The sequence below is a fragment of the Saccopteryx leptura genome, chromosome 5, assembly GCF_036850995.1.
Source record: "Saccopteryx leptura isolate mSacLep1 chromosome 5, mSacLep1_pri_phased_curated, whole genome shotgun sequence".
NCBI classification, from domain to species: Eukaryota; Metazoa; Chordata; class Mammalia; order Chiroptera; family Emballonuridae; genus Saccopteryx; species Saccopteryx leptura.
The window spans coordinates 162361766-162379545 of NC_089507.1; the positions used below are offsets into that span (position 1 = coordinate 162361766).

At 42.5% G+C, this 17780-nt stretch overlaps 2 protein-coding genes and 2 pseudogenes across 3 annotated transcripts in view; 2 read left to right on the top strand and 2 right to left on the bottom strand.

Annotated features, from left to right (window-relative positions):
• Positions 1-17780, top strand: part of LOC136406420 (GTPase IMAP family member 9-like) — a 421274-nt pseudogene that overhangs the window by 224161 nt on the left and 179333 nt on the right.
• The window catches only part of LOC136406411 (GTPase IMAP family member 8-like), a 90615-nt gene that overhangs the window by 61146 nt on the left and 11689 nt on the right, over positions 1-17780 (bottom strand). The window lies entirely within an intron of this gene.
• Positions 1-17780, top strand: part of LOC136406404 (GTPase IMAP family member 7-like) — a 243511-nt gene that overhangs the window by 46710 nt on the left and 179021 nt on the right. The window lies entirely within an intron of this gene.
• Positions 1669-3105, bottom strand: LOC136405592 (GTPase IMAP family member 7-like; annotated as a pseudogene).

Genomic DNA, 17780 nt, shown 5'->3' on the forward strand with positions numbered 1-17780 from the left:
GTTGCAGGTGGCTGGAGCCAATCACAGCTGTTGTCCAGGACAACACCAAATTTTTTGGCTCTCTCAGCCAAATAGTTTTCTGACCCCTGCCTCAAACCCTCTCACTTAGATATTTATTTTTTTATATTTGTTTATAAGCAGATGAGAGAGACTGCTCTTTTAAACTCATGCTGATTCAAGGTCATCTCTCTTCTCTGAAGTCCTTCCTCTCTTCCCAGTACTTTTTGGGGCTCCTTTGGCATTACCGGTTCTCTTCCTGAGAATCAAGAGGTCAGTGTATTATTCACAGGTGGGTGACTTCATTGCGTGCTGGCTGCCCCTGTTCTTTCAACAATGAAACCAATTATGCCCACTAACGATACACAGACACACACACACACATCTAGAAATGGTCATGGGCTTATCCAGGGAAATACTGGGCACATAATTAGTATCAAAGAAAATGGGTATCACTTAAATATATCCATGAGAATTATAGCAGCAGGGATGGCCACTTAATCAGGGACTTGGGGGAAAGTCAAGTGCAGGGGCCTCCTACAAGCTGTGCATACAGGACATGGAAATGACAAGGGACACTGCTGGTAACAGTGAGGAAATTGCTCCCTAACCCCAGGAGGTGGATGAGAACTGGAATCCAGATGGAGAGTTGGGTAGACAAGGTGTGATGTTCAGCTTAGGGTTGCAGCTTGTCGTAGGTGACCTTACTGAGAGAGGGGCGGGAGAACAGACACTGGACCTTGTTTTTCTGTCTGAAGGGATCTCCTGCTTGGAATACCCATTGGCAGAAGCCAAGCAGAAGTGAGACAGCCAGAGATCCCACTGATGTTGTCAGATCTGAAATGGGCCTCTAGCTCTACAAGATTCTATCTAAATGCTAGTCTTGCTAAATGTTAAAATATAACACAGTATTTTGCAGACCAGCTATAAAAAAGACTGAGGTTGACAAGAAGTTGTCCTTGGTAAGTAAGGCTAACTCAAAAACAAAGACATCAACACGTAATTGACCAAATACTGTGTATAAACAAGGTCTAGGCCTCCTGTAGAAGACACAGAGCTTAAATATGAATCCTGTTTCTTTACCTTGCTGCAAGTAAATAAAACTCACATGTGACAACCACATCTTTTTTTGAATAACACAACCCAAGTGTCAAACCCCGTGAGTATGTTAACAATGAGATCCACATACATCACCCCCTGGGACAAAGAGCTAAGGTGATGGATGATAAAGCTGGATCTGAAGAGGCAAATGAAAAATATCTGGCACAGAAGAGAGTTTTAAGTTATACTCAGGGCCATTTTAAGTTAGGATGGTGCCTTAAAAAAGAAAAGAGAGAAAAAAAGTAAGAGAATTTAGCGACTTCCAGGCCTCCAAGGACCGCACAGCATCTTGCTGGAGAAGCCGGCTGCTTCCCTAACACAGCGCTCAGAGACACGGACTGAAACCATGTGCATCAGCAGTGGCGCTAACGCTAGGCGTGTGCAGGAGTTCTTATCTGAATCTTCCTAACTCGAGTCTGTGAACTCAGTGATATATTATTTGCAGAGTATGTCAATATTGTAACTTCTTAAGTGTGCTGGCATTGTGGGGATGGGTGGGGAATGAGTAGGGAAGATGCTTCAGGTTAGCTATCACTGTGTAACAAACAACCCCAAAGCTTCATAGTGAAAACAACAAGCATTTATTTTCACAGGAATCTGGGCGTAGGCCAGGACGACATGGGTGGCTCCTCCTTGTTCTCTGAGGCTCCATCTGCAGGGCTCAGTTGGCAGGGGGAGAACCCATGTCCGAGTTGCCTCCAGTGCATGGCGGCCATGTAGGCTCTGCTGGCTGATGAAAGAGCAGCGGGGGGAGTGGGCCAGAGACTCCAAGTCCTCTTCATGGGGCCCCTCCACGGGCCACGTGGGCTTCCTCACAACATGGTGGCCAAGTTCCACGGGCAAGCGCCCCAAGAGAACAAGGAGGACTTGTCCCTAATCCCACCTCAGAAACCACAACCACCCGCTATTTATGGAAAACAGTCACAAAGCTCATCGAATGTAAAGGCAGGGGATACAAACTCCTCAGAAAGAGTAAAAATCTCAGATTACAGGAAGAATAGGTAGGTTAGAGGATAGTGCTATGTCGTCTTCTGAAAATACAACCTACCATATTAACAAATTGTAGTAAATTAAGAAGAAAAAATAAAGTTTACCTTATTTCCCAAATGCATCCCATATATTATAAAGTATAGTGCAAAGACCACTTAACAGTTCTTTAAATATATTTCTTCCAGCTTCTTTATATATATTTTTAATGCGTTCATCATATTTCTTCTTTAGAGATTTTATTTTTTCCTCCTTTTCTTGCTCTGATATATTTAGCCCTTTTACTAGTTTAATTTCCTTTGCTAATTCATCAGCTTAGATTATCTCCAAGGCCTCTGCCTGATGTCTCAGCTTCTCCATTATGCCACTGTAGACAGCGTCAGAGAAGTGAGTCCCCCCGTTCTCCTGCACCATCTTCTCTATCAGCTCCAGCAGCTCCTGCACTTGACCTTCCCTCTCAGCCTTGTTTGCAATTGACTGTTATTAAAGGGACAGCAGTGGTTCCCACACTCCTGGATGATGTTTCTTAGGTCCACGTCAGCCTCTTCTATAAAATGACTCAGGCTCCGACCCTTCCCCAAATTATCTTTGCGCATGAACAAGATGATCATGTACTTCATGGCTGCCTTCCCAAAGATGCGTTTAATCAATGCAATTGTTTTGTACTCTTCTTCTGTGAAGTGGCCCAGCTGGACAACCAGGAGGATGGCGTGATGCCCAGGGCGGAAGAAGAGGACACACTGGCTGATTTTTTCACAGGTATTCATCAGTGTCTCCTTAGTGTTGAAGAGCCCTTTGGTGTCCACCACAAAAAGGTTCCTCCCTTTCCAGTTCTGCATAGCTGCCTGACACTTCTTGGTAACAGCTTGGGCAGCAATCCTAGAATCAAATTCACTTCTCCTAAGGATGCTGTTTGCTGTCGCACTTTTTCTATTCCCTGTTTTCCCAGCAGGACAATCCTCAGAGTTTTCTCCTGATGGCCAGCCATGTTCCTGTCAAGAGGCTCTGGGGTGTAGGTGCCCACAAGAGCTTAAGGAAGGAAAGGAGAGGGGGAAATGGTCAACTAATGTAAGAGGGCACCATTCCTAAACCTCTTTTTATCATTCTTTCCTCCTTGAAAATGTGCAATAGTCTTTGACATCGACCCCAGTGAGAGCAGAGATGACACAGCTCAGTTACTGTGGAAGAAATAATAAAGTAGTGTTTTCCCACAAAGGAGCACAAGATGTAGGTATTTTCAAAGGGGAGGACATTGATCTAACCTTTAAACATCTGACCATCTGAGAACCACTTAAGCTTATCCTGCTCATATAAGAAAGAATAGAAACTTAAAATTATCTCTATGAATCAAGTACAAAATTGGACTCAGAAACTAACAAAGAGTTCACCAATAAATAAAGCTATAGACATGTCTGATTTGGAAATATTAATACAAAAATCCTTAATAATTTATGGAACATCAAATAATGTAATACACCATGATTAAATGTGACTTTTTTTAGATATACTAGGATGGTTCAAAATGAGAAAATTTGTTGTCACAACACATCCCACATTAATAGATGAGGAAGAAAATTATCTACATTCAGAAAAGACTATTGCCAGAATTCAACACTGACTCATGTTGAAAGTATCTTATAAGATTGAAATCAATGGATACTTTCCTAACATGACTTTATATAACTTAAATTAAATGTTTTTTCTGCCATCATTCTTTTTTTCCCTGCAGATGATAAATAGTAGATTAGAAAGTTAAATAGTGGGTCATAATGTTAAAACAATGGGTTACAAAGATCATTTAGATGAAGAAAACGGAAAATTATCCGGCACCATCAAGAAAAAATACAAAGAGGTTGGACTAGGTCCACCAGCAGTCACACATCATAGTTTCTGTAATTACAGAAGAACAATATTGGCTCACGAATGGAGAGATCAGAGAAATGAAAACTGAAAATTCTAGAATAGACCAAGTTAATCAAATTATAATATATGCACTTATAATCACTTCAATTGCATTTTGTTACAGATTCCGAGGGCAGCATCTCACATCCATAAGGATAATGATGGCTACTAGAGCGACTGTGGGTTAACCATGGAACCACGTAGAAAAGTAAGATGGCACCTCAAGCCACTCAGCTGCCATGTGGATGAGAAGTTTACGTGTAAAATCAAATCCATATAAATAATAAAACAAACATGGTTAATCTCTTTGTAAGCTGGTGTTAGGGAAGATATTTCTAAGATTTGAAATAAAATGGGGAAAAGTACTATCGATAGTAAGTGTGGTTACATAAAAATATCACACATAAGACAAATAGATGGTGACAGAGAATGATTTGTCTTTGGGTGATGGGCACACAAGACAATCAACAGTTCAAAAACTATAGAGCTGTTCACCTAAAAGCTATGTATTCTTATTGATCGATGTCACCCTGTTAAATTTCATTTAATAAATAAAAATTAAAAAAAAAAACCTTAGTTCTTAAGATTCAAAAATAATATTGTCACTTTTTAAATGAGGACATTGATGTATTCTGGAAATGCTGAGACACTTGCCCAAAGTCACAGTGCTAACAGGTACCGGGCAGAGCAGAAATCCAATTACAAGTCTGTCTGACCAGCACGTCCCCTCTTAACCACTGCACACGGAGCCTCTTCCTGGTGTCTTCTCAGGCCTGTGATTCTAAAATCCCATCAAATCAGAGGTAGATCGAGGGAGGGCAGGGAAGGGGTCCACACTCTTGCTGAGTGGAGAACTGGCAGGACGCCTGTACCCAGGGAGTTCCCAGGAGGGTTTCTCATGCACTGTTTCTCCAGAATGGCCAGTCCTCCCCCAGGGCACCCCTCCCCACCTCATACATCACACTACTGGGGTCACAGCCTCTCTCTGCTAAATCATGGAAAGGATTCCACAAACCACATTCAAGATGTCCTCTGTCATCAGAGATGAGGGTATCCCCTGGAGAGTCCCTGCTCCCCCTGGGATCCGGCTTCTTCTTCAATCAGAAGAGGGTTTTAGACTAGGAAATCTCTAAATTGTCTTTGAGCTGAAAAAAACCTGCCTTGGGGACATTAATTTCCTGCTGTGGGGACACTAATATCCTATCAAGGAACAAGGAAGGATTATCAGGCATCCCTGTAACAACAGCAAATGCATGAGATGCACCAGTCAGCACACATGTGTCCTGTTAAGTATTAGATGTGCCCTGGCTGGGGGGCCTGTTGGTTAGAGCATTGCTCATATATGCCAAGGTTGCAGGTTTGATCCCAGGTCAGGAACATACAAGAATCAACCAATGAATGCACAAATAAGTGGAACAACAAATCAATCATTCTCCTCTCTATCTCTCTATATCTCTTTCTCTCTCTCCCTACCCTTCTTTCTAAAATCAAGAAAAATTTAAAAGTAAACAAATACACATGAGACATATAGCATTGTGCTAATAACGCTCCTTACTTCCCTCCCAGCCTTCTGCAATGGCCACTCTGACAGCATCTCTCTGCTCAGCTGCGGGTCAGTCCTGGTCCCTTCCCAGACCAGACCCTCCCCTGCTCACTCCCTGGACCTCCTGCCCTCACAGCTCTGTCCTCAAGGCCCCTCTCAGCCAAGCTCACCTTCTATTGAAGGAGATGAGGAGCTCTCAGGTTTTCTCCAAAGTAGTCCTCTGAGCTGGTGCTTATGCTTTAACTGTGAGTGAAAAGAAAGTGCTTGAGCCTCCAAAACCACTGAGCCAGGAAACTCAGAGAGGGTGGGCCCATGGGGAATGTTCGACTTTAAAGAGACAGAAATATTGCCCCATAACCTGCTGGCTGCTTCAGTTTTATTAAGTTGAACCCTTTTTCCTCCATGGGCCCGCTCTCGCAGTGAAATTTCCAAAGGTATAGTCGGTGTTTTGGGTTATATGGTGGATCTAAGAAGCCGTTATTAATAATCAAATTCCTTTTTTTTTTTTTTTTTTTTTTTTTTTTTTTTTTTTTTAGTGAGAAAGAGGGGGACGGACACTTACAGACTGACAGGAAGGGAGAGAGATGAGAAGTATCAACTCATAATTGTAGCACTTTAGTTGCTCATTCATTGCTTTCTTATATGCATCCTGACCTGGGGGCTACAGCCAAACCAGTGACCCCTTGCTCAAGCCAGTGAATATGGGCTCAAGCCAGCAACCTCGGTTTTGAACCTGGGGAATGTCCTTAGTCTTGAGCAGAAAGCCAGCCACCGTGTCTGGTCATGTTCCTGGTTCTATGGGAGACTTCAGGGGTTTCTGGGAGAAGTTAGGTGGACCTAGGACTTGGTATATCTTTGCGGTGCTTGCTAGTGATTATATAATATGACTTTACTTTTCGTCTTTCAAAAGGGTCTCCAGTTAGCAATTTGGACATTAACAAGAGTCAGGTGTGAGGCCAAAGGGGTTGAAACCACTGGAAGCCAGGGGGAAAGAGGAAGAGAAGGCTGGAGAAAAGACTTCCAGTGACCACACAGCTTCTCTGGTTATTTCCATAGGGCTCTTGCAAGCTTGAAAGTCGGCATGACCGACAAGTCAACAGGCACCTTTCCCTCTGCCCTTTCTATTGCTTCTCACCGCAGGCCAGACAGGCAGCTTATCTGAGATTTACCAGGAGGTGGATCAACAGGCTCTCGAGATTGTTTCCAGGTGAGAGGCAGGCTGTCTCAGTGGTCACAGTTGACAAGATGTTCTAATTGTCTGTTGCATCACCATTACATTATTGAGGTTTTATTTTTATTATATATTTTGGTCCACTATATAGAGAAATTTGATTAGTCAGTTCTTAAGCTTGAGGGTGGCTACTAGGAGGACCAAATGCGGCAGGAAGCAGTGGACAGTAGGGTAAGTACCCATGGACAGAAGCAGCTAGCTTTGAAATGATGGTGGTAATGACTGCACGATTGGACCAGTTATTGGTGTGAATAACGTGGGGAACCTGAAGGACACTAAGTGAGTTTTTTCACTTCCAATTTAGACACAGTTTGGGATTAGCTATGTAATTCACAAGATCTGGCACAAAGGAAAATGCCAAAACCTATGTTCAATAATCATGAAGAATTTTAAGATGATATTACAGTACATTAAACAAAGTAGGGTCCCATTCAAGCACAGAGCCCTGTGCAGCCCTAGGAGTCACACACCCATGAAGTCCACTGTGACCAGGAATCTCACACAACATCTCTGTCCTCTCCTCCACCCTTTCTCCGGTCTCCTCATGATCAATCCTCACAACCACCCAAAAGCTATCCCTTCTGCATTCGTGCAAATTTACCAGAATACGGCTGTCCCACCCCAACCTCACAGCTGCCCCCGTGGACCACAGAGGCCTCAGTAAAGAGTGAAGGGGGAGCCTGACCATGTGATGGCACAGTGGATAGAGCGTTGGACTGGGATGAGGAGGACCCAGGTTCAAGAGCCTGAGGTCGCCAGTTTGAGTGTGGGCTCATCTGGTTTGAGTAAAAGCTCACCAGCTTGGACCCAAGGTCGCTGGCTCGAGCAAGGGGTTACTCGGTCTGCTTAAGGCCCACAGTCGAGGCACATATGAACAAGCAATTAATAAACAACTAAGGTGTCACAACAAAAATCTGATGATTGATGCTTCTCATCTCAGATGACCTGACTCTGGGTGGTGGGCACATGATGCAATGAACAGACGATGTACCATATACCTGTACAATCAAACTTATATCACAGCTTCCTGGCCCATGCAGGTTCGTATTAGATTCCAACAGATGGTAATGAAACAACGGAGCCAAGAACTGGTGGGCCACTAGCTTTAATCCTAGCTTGCACCTGGCAGGCAAGTAAAAACACACACTGGGCTCCAAAACCCACTTATTCAGTGCTCACAAAGCTACTGACTTATCCATGTTTCCTAGAATCAAAGGTTTCTAGCTCACTAGCCTTATTCACCTTGTTCCCCATCTCTTTCTCTCTGTACAAACTGGCTTCTCCTTCAGCACTCCAACATCTTGGCTGCCTCTCCTCTCCTCCACGTGGCCTTTCTCTGCTCTCCTCTCTCTGCTTCCTCTCTAATGCTAATCTCAGGAATTGAGCACTAGCAAGCTTTTGGTCTGCCACACTTTATAGTATAGAAATGAAAACATTTAATCCAATATACAAACAAGAAAGTCTCTGATAAAGATATTTATCTGAGTCATAATGGGATTCTTCATTGTAGAGTGCACCACCTTACATCAAAAAAGGTGGGAAAGCCTGTGTTAAAACTGAGCCTTAGGCTGTAAGAATCCTGCTGCTTACAGCCTGTCCCCCCCCCACATCCAATGCAAATTATAAGTAAGCAAACATATATATCATTATTTACAAACTTATTTGACCAACAGTCCCCCAATAAAGTTAATTGAAAAAACAATAAATAGTTTTATCTGAAAATTACTGCAGGGCATTATCCATTAAACACTAAAACAACAACAACAAGCTTTCATGCATTTAAATACACAGGACACACCTGCCTTGGCGGGCATCACGGTGTCTGGCATTTTGTCCCCTTTTCTTAGCACGGTGACACTTGTTTGTTCCAAGAGCTTCAGAACAGACTGTCACATTAGCACACCAGTGCTGCTGTCCGCCATGAACATGTGAGATGCAGTCAGGAAAGGAGTGTGGGGGTGATTCTGCCACTCTCTAGATCTATGGCTTTGGGGGAAACCCTTACCCCTCTGAGCCCTGTCTCTACAGAGAACAGGATGGGGACGTGTTAGGTTATTGCAGTCTGATGCCCCCCAAGGACTTATATCATATGACAATATCTGGGCCGAGCCCCATGAGAACAAGTCCCCCTATCGCCCACCAGTCTGAATGGTGAGCCATGGCCACTTGCCCACAAGTCTTGGTTACAGTGATAAACCTGTGATAGCACACAGGGGTCATCACAGAAGACCACACAGAGAAACTTGACCAGGGACTTGGGCTTGAGCAGTCTGGTGTGAGAGAGAGATATCCCACGGGGCCCTCTTCTCCCATGTTTCAGTCCCTGTGGCCATCAGAGTGATGCAGAGTTACAGACAGTGATGGACAGCAGCTCTGTTTACCACTTGGCACCAACAGCCAAGAAGGCAAGAAGCCAGGAGGCAGGTGTGCTTCTCCCCCGCTTCTATGCCAGGGTCTTCACACTTTCTGCTTCCTTCCTACTCCTCTGCCAAGACCTGCCAGTCCCCTCCTTCCATAACCTAAACGAGTGCTTGGACACCCCTGATGCTGGGCCCTTCCATGACGCCAGGGTAGAAGAGGCTGCTCTGAACAGGAGTCAGAGAGGCTTCGGGGGCTGCTGCCACTCACTTGCCCTATTTGCGGGAATTTCATTTGGTTTTTCAGTTTCTGTTCTTATCTCCGTTTCTTCCTTTTGTTTTTAAATTATTTACTTTATTTTTTTACAGACACAGAGAGAGAGTCAGAGTGAGCGATAGACATGGACAGACAGTCAGGAACGGAGAGATGAGAAGCATCAAACATTACTTTTTCGTTGCGACACCTTAGTTGTTCATTGATTGCTTTCTCATATGTGCCTTGACCATAGGCCTTCAAAAGACTGAGTAATCCCTTGCTTGAGCCAGCAACCTTGGGTCCAAGCTGGTGAATTTTTGCTCCAACCAGATGAGCCCACGCTCAAGCTGGCGACCTTGGGGTCTCGAACCTGGGATGCGTCTTCCGCATCCCATTCTGACGCTCTATCCACTGTGCCACCGCCTGGTCAGGCACTTTTAGTTTTAGTTTGACAGCTTTTCTTGTTTTACTCCAATCCCTCCAGGGGGAAAAATGTTCTTAAGTGCTTTCTAATGAATGGTAAAGGCTATAAGTAAAATTTAACAAAAGACAAAAAACAAGATTAATGTGTATCTCAGCATGTTACAGCAGAAAACAACTTTCTGATTCTCATAACCCCGCTATTTTCAAGAAATGGACTGCCTGAATAATGATTGAACACTCAATTTCACACAGGAAAGCCTGGATCCTGCCTCTCCCACAAACCTTTCCTGTCCCACATCCTCCTGACTATGTCTTACTCTTGGCTTAACATTGTGGTCACAGCCCAGGCTGGAAAGGCCAGGTCACAGATCCACCTCACCTTGTTGGCACCTTCTAAACTGTTCAGAGGGGTGAAGGGAGAAAGGCTGGGTCGTGAAGGAAACCCCCCAGGGTGATCATGCTCAGCTGTGCTGCGGATCTGACTGGGAACCGTCCTGGGCTGTGCTGGCCCGACACTGAAGTGGATGATGAAGTGGACGAGTTTCCCTGTGACTCTCTAAACCCACTCTTGTCCTTCTTTCAGGGCCGGGATGACACTCAGCACTTTGACTCTGACATGAGTCAGAGAAAATAAACTCTGCTTCAAATTGGAACAGTCGCTCATGGATGGTGTTATGTCTCAAAGTCTAGCAATGAAATTCTCAAAGCTTAAGTGGTGAATAAACAGCAGAGTGCCATTGTTTTTGAATATTGTTTATCACAAAGACATATCACTTGTACATTAGAATTAAAGTTGTTTCAGCCCAATGAAAGACCATAAATGACTATTTGGAAATCTAAGGAAACATGGCATTCTCCTGTCCTCTAGTGCACTTGGTAGAAAGGCAAGGACTCCAGACACAGACAGCAATCTGGAAGACAATGGCAGTGACACCAAGGTTCCCCCCATTTACTAATGTGACATTTACTTCCACTAAGGAACAAAGGGAAAACTAAACTGTACAAAATCCCAGCACTCCGCTGGAAGGACGATGAGGAGACCAGCACGGTGGTTCACATTTAATCTGAATCCACCACCAGGGTTTGCACTCCACACAGCATCGTGGGGAACCTTCAGACAGTACTGGTAGAACAGCCATAACTGGTGAATTTTTTTAATTAAAGTCTCTAAACTTTGCCCTTAGGTCATATAACAAATGAAGAAATATTAATTTTTTTAATCTACTAAATCGTAGTAAGCAAATGGGATTCTGTGTGGCACATAAGCCATGAATTCCTCCCTCACTCCCCAACAAACCTTCAGCTCAGCTTGAAGAAAACACTGTGGGCAGGTGTGGGCAGGTGATGGGGCTCCCTCTCCCCTCAGTTACCCATCAGGAATATGGCACCTTATCCATAGAGGCAGGCTGACAGCCATTCTCACCCCCTCCACTCTGAGTGCAGGACTAACCAGGTGAGCCCAGCCAGCGGCACCCTAGTCCCTCTCTACCCACAGTGCAGAGATTGTGTCCCAGGGACAACAGCCTAGAATACTGGGACCCAGATTGTCCACCAAGCTCCCAGGCTAAAGGATTCTACCTGCCCACATTCCACCCCCAACACACATTAATATCACCTGGGTGACAGGCTTCAACGTGGGCAGCACCATCTTTAATAAAGTGAGCATAACATATTTTATCTGCCCAACAACTGTTAACTACATAAGAGCGACAAGAGAAACCCTAGATCAGCAAGTTTACCAGACAGAATCAGGAAAAAGACTAGTACAAAGGGTACTTCTTGAGTCAGAGGAAACCTCAAAGATGGGTCCCCAAAAAAGCACCCCTGCAAAGGAAATCAAATTCATTTATATCAGACTGTAAAGCAATTTATGCCTAAAGACATTGTCAAAAGCAAGGGAGCAAACAGCTGATAATGGCTAGGCCTAATAATGCCATTTTGACTAATGCATAGAGCAACTCATCAGAAGTTAAATAAAGAAAAAGATGGGACAAACTGGGTACAGATTAGAACACTCCATCCAACAACAGTGGAATACACATTTTTTTCAAGTGCACAAAGGACATTCCTCTAAATTAAGGTCCCCAAACTCTTTACACAGGGGGCCAGACTATAAAAAAACTATGAACAAATCCTTATGCACACTGCACATATCTTATTTTAAAGTAAGAAAACAAAATGGGAACAAATACATATTTAAAATAAAGAACAAATAAATTTAAATCAACAAGCTGACCAGTATTTCAATGGTAACTATGCTCCTCTCACTGACCACCAATGAAAGAGATGCCCCTTCCGGAAGTGCAGCAGGGGTCGGATAAATGGCCTCAGGGGGCCGCATGTGGCCCGCAGGCTGTAGTTTGGGGACCCCTGCTCTAAATGGACTACGAGTGAGGGTATTAAACAGGAGCGAGACACCATCTCTCTGCAAAGGAGGAACCTAAGGGCTGAAAAGCTTAGCCGGTACACCCAGGCCACTCACTGCCCAGGATCCTGAACCAAATTAAGCCTCGAGTTCCTCCTGCCCCTCCAGGACCCTCTTCAGAGAAGACTGTGGGAAATGTGGAAATGAAACCGCAGTCAGAGTTGAATGGGGAGAAATATGAATTAGCACACCCGGTTTCTCTTCCCTTGTCTGGCTCAAGCCAGGGAAGGAGAAGAAAGAAAGAAAATAATACCCAGTTTTGAGAAAGAAGCCTTGAAATCTCCAACAGTCAGTGTGCATCTCCCTGTTTCTCTAGTTGTCTGTGTCAGCATTTGCTTCATGAATTTTAAAGTTTTCTTGCGTTCTTTTGTTTGTTTGTTTTTGAAGCTCAGTTGCTTACATGGTACATGCACATCAGTACTATGGTCTTGTTGATAAATTGACCTATTTATCATTATGCAGGAACCTTCTGTCCCCCGGGGTGGGGAGATGACCTTTCCCCTGATGGGAAGGTGATCATTCTGAAGCTACGCTGTCTGATATTCACGCAGCCACTGCAGGCTGCGCAGGCTCACTCTGTGCATGGTTCCTCTTTTCTAGTGTATCTTATTGAGCTTGGCCCAAAGTTCGCAGTGGAAACAAATAGAAATCAGAAAAACAATTAAAGAATAGCTAACAAAACTAAGAAAAAATTAAACCAAATGTCCAGAATGTTAGAATAATTTTCTAAAAAAGAAAGGACTCAAAGAAATATAATCCTGAATGAAAGAGAAGACATTACAGCTGATAACACAAAAAAATACTAGGATCATAAGACATTACTATGAACAATGTGTCAACTAATGGATGAACTGAAAGAAATAGATAAAATTCCTAGAAACATACAGCCTATCAAGACTGAATCAGAAAGAAATAAAACAATCTGAACAGACCGATAACATTGGGGAACAATTTTTTTTTCATTTTTGTTGCATGAGGTTGTACAACTTTTTCTATATATTTCTGCATTGCTGATTCCAAATCTGAAGTCTGTTTTTTGGCTCCTTCTCTAGTTTTAATGCAATTTTAATTTCTTTTTGTTACCATTAATGGCATGCATTGGTTTTAAATTGGAGTTAAAGGGCAACAACTTTTGGATTGAACATAATCACAAGGCAATTAATGTTTTACAAACATCACTTTTACATAATTGTAGTTGTTTCTAAATGTAAAAAAATATTATCTGATAAATACACCCTCTCATTTTGTTTTAAGATTGAATCATGGCTTCTTCAAGTAGGTGTAAATGTAAAAACAGTCCTAACACCTTCTGTTATATATGTGGCTGTTACACACTTCAACATCAAAGGTGCAATATTTCATCATTTGTGACACGTGCATATACTGCCTATTTTCAAGTTTCCCTTGGCGATCAAGACAAGAATTGGGTTCCTCATATTGTGGGTCATAATTCTGAGGAAATGCTTCATGCCTAGACAAAAGGAAAACGCAAAGGAATGCCTTTTGGTATTTCCATGGTTTGGCTTGAACCTAAGGACCACAGCAGTGACTGTTATTTCTGTCTGATCCATACAAAAAGCATCAGCAAGAAAAATGGCATATGATCACATATCCTAGTATTCCTTCAGCAATACGACCTTTCCCACACTCTGAGACACTTCCAGTTCCAGTTTTCAATGGTTTTATTTCTTTTAAGGACGAAGAAAGTGAACATGGTGGTCAAGTATTTTTTGATAAGATGCACGAGGAAATGATTGTAGAATTTGAAGAGTCTTCTTCTGATGCCAAGCGGTCATTAACCCCTCAGCAGTTCAGCCAACCCAAATTGAATGACTTAGTAAGAATGGCATAAAAATTGTCCTCCACTTTCTGAAGTATGAGGAGCATAACCGGATCATTTGTGTGGATATTAAAATGGTAAATTTCCTGTTAGGACAACAGAGAGGTTTCATGAAGTATCCTCGCTTTCTGTGTTTGTGGGACAGCTGAGCTTGGGAGAAACACTGGACACAGAAGGAGTGGCTGAAACATGAAGCTCTGGAAGTAGGGGTGCAAAACATTGTGAATGAACCTGTAGTTAATCAAGACAGGATCATTTTTCCCGCACTTCACATCAAACTTGGCTTAATAAAGCAGTTTGTTCAGGCTTTGAATAGAGAAAGTGAATGCTTTCAAAATATTATTTCTGCTTTTCCTGCCTTGACTTTCAAGAAGATAAAAGCAGTTATATTTGATGGAACTCAAATTTGAACCCTCATATGTGACAAAGAATTTGCCAGGAAGATGAATAAGAAGGAAAAAGCAGCATGGCAGTCTTTTGTGGCAGTTACAAAGAACATTCTTGGCAACAAAAAGCAGAAAACTATGAACTTCTTGTTCAAAAGATGCTGTTGGCTTTCCGCGACACTGGATGTAACATTAACATTAAGATTCACTTCCTGAACAGTCACATTGATACGTTTCCCGAAAATCTTGGAGCTGTTAGTGATGAGCAGACTACTGCTGGAGCATCAAATGAGATTGTCCTCAACGAGTACACAAACGCAAGAGCTACAAACGCAAATTTTTGCCTGAATAGAATTTAAATATGTTTTTCACAAATTTTATGATTAAAATAAGTGCTTTGATAAGTTCTATTTCAAAATTGTAGACAAATTCAGATGCAATCGTATTTATTAGTGTGTTAGTGTATTTACCTCATTATATAAATTATTATATTTTTCAAAGATGATACCCAAGAAGACATTCTACATCATTATGTTAAACTAAGTGTTGAAAATTTTACCATAAGGTGAAAACTTATAATCCTGAATTGCAAAAAACTGTAGCTTAGATAGAAAAACTAATATCAGATTTGAGATCAGCACACTCGAATTAAGTAAGAACAAGTGTCTTTGTGGATGCAACAAAAATTTTGTTCCCCAGTGTAATGAGTATGGAGCTTGAAGCAGGAATCAAAATTCTCCCTGCAAAGAAAAGCCCATACTGTCTAGTTGCATGAGTGAATTCCACCTAAATTTGAGCAACAATTAATCCTGATCCTCAACTCCTCCAAAAAATTAGGAGAAAGAAACACCTCAAAAGTCATTTTTTGAGGGCAGAATAAGCCAATATGAAAACCAAACAAGGGCACAACAAGAAAAGAAAACTGTAAACCAATCTCCCTGAAGAATATAAATGCAAAAACCCTCAACAAAATATTAACGAACTGAACTCAACAGCACATCAAAAGGCTCATACACTCAATCAAGTAGATTTAAATAAGAGAGCACTTTGTTTTATTAAAGTAAATCTTCACCTTTAGTAGATATCATTGGATAGGATAAGGGTCTCAAGGTGTGGGAGGTACTTATTAAATGCATTTTTGCTAAATGTTAAAGTGTAGCTCAATATTTTGCAGGGGCAGCTGTAAAAAGGATGAGCTTGACAGGAACCCACCCTAAACCCACCTGTGTAGCCAACTGCAAAGAAGAAATCAGTATGTTATGTCATTGACCAAACAGTGTAGAAGAGCAATGGTTAATCCTCCCTGTGGGGAGACAGGCCTGTGGATGTGAGTGCCCTGTCTTCTTTATTGCTGCAGGACAGTAAAAGTACTTCGTTATTCTTTTTTTTTTCCTGCTTGATTTAAGAAAGACAGAGAGAGGAAGGAGGGAAAGCATTCATTTGTTGTTCCCTTTAGTTGTGCACTCATTAGTTGCTTCCTACCACATCTTAGTCTTGATGGGGGTTCTAGCAGGGGTGCGCAGCTACTTGACTACCCTTGACTGAAGAAAGATCCTCCCTTCTCTCGGGAAGGTCATCCTCTTAGACACAGCATGCACTTTGCGGGGGACACACATGGAGGTGTGAGGAAGAAAGAGGACACCCACCTAGACAGCCAGATCAGCCAAATCAACCCTGGTGATCAATAGGGTGATAGATGTCACAGCCAGATCACCCTCACATTTCTTCAGCTTATTCTTCAATAGAGTGCCCCAAGCGGTGAACCGCTTGAATTGAATAATATTATGAAACTTTAGTCACAAAAGTATCTAAAGCTAAGATTGATTTAGAGATACCGGTGGGCAAATAATAGCTACTACAAATATCAACCAAACAAGTTTCCTGCTGTGGATAACAAACATTCTTCCTCTTGGGAGAAGTCACGGAAATGCAATAGTGCAATCACCTGACATGACCCCATTTATGATGAATCTGGCTTGTAGCCAAAGTCTTGTCAAGGCAAAAATTTGCTTGTTGTACTTGCTATATGATCCTAAAATTGAGACAATAGGGTGGGCGGTGTGGAATGTTAACACACACACACACACACACACACACACACACACACACTTTTCTTTTCGAAAACAGTGGCCTCTAACTTTACATACTTTGCTTGGTACCTGGATTAGGGAACTACTACACGTGCCTCCAGGCCACGTGTTCATACCAGGTATAAGGGTCTACATTCTTCCAGCTTTCTCCTGAAGAAATATTCAGACCTAATATTTCCAGTGACCTCAGTCACTTATGAAGCAGTTATAAGTGAAGGGCCTAGTGAGGAGCCCATCCCAAATGAGCTTTAGAACCTAAGCTCTGAGCAAACAAGTCACTGACCCTGAGCGGCATGAGAAGCCACCAGAATATGGAACCGCAGGCAAAATAAAGAGACAAGCTCAAAAGCAGCACCGTGATGACAGGAAGGATGAGGCCAAATGCTGCAGAACAAGAAGCACCCTCCAAAATGTCTTTTCTCAGCCAACATGCTAAGACAGTGAGGGAGCCTGAAATAATCAAACAATCAGAGAACAAATCTCAGCCGGCACACAGCTAGTTCAAACTAAAGCTAGACAAACTAAAGAGAGTTCCCAGCTGGGGGAACTCGGGGAGACACAGCCCTTTCCTGCAGTCAGAAGATTCTGAACGGAGTCATTTCAACAGTCACAGAGAACAAATTGGATACCAGGAACAAGCACAACATACCTACTTGTTAAACCTGAGGGAGTATACTGAGCATTCTGTGGTCCACACTTGATGTTCATCTCTAATTTACCTAATATTCTGAATATATGGGATATTTTTAAATGTGTTTTGAAATTGACTTTTCTAACCTTGCATTATAAAGTGGAAAAGGGGGGAGAGTAAGGATTTAAAAAATTGTTTTTGTTGTAATTAGAGAGAGAGAGATAAACATCGATTTGTTGTCATCACTTATTCATGCACTCATTGGTTTATTTGTCTATCTGTCCTGACCCAGGATTGAACCCGCAACCTTGGCATATCAGGTCAACACTCTAACTCAGCAACCTGGCCAGGGCTGTTTTTTGCTTTATTTGTTTGTTTTTTTAACCAAAGCTAGACAAACTAAAAGAGACAGTCATTATTTTATCCACTAAGGGACAGGATCTCTTATTCACAAATAACAGCATCTTAAAATTTCGGGGAGAAAAAGAGGGCAGAGCAGAAAGCAGAGAGTTATCGCATGGAGAGAGGAAGTCTGTGTGCTAATCTTGGTCTCTACAGCTTCTGCAGTAAGTTTTCTAAAAGTAGGACAAGAAAAAGCCGAATAATAAATG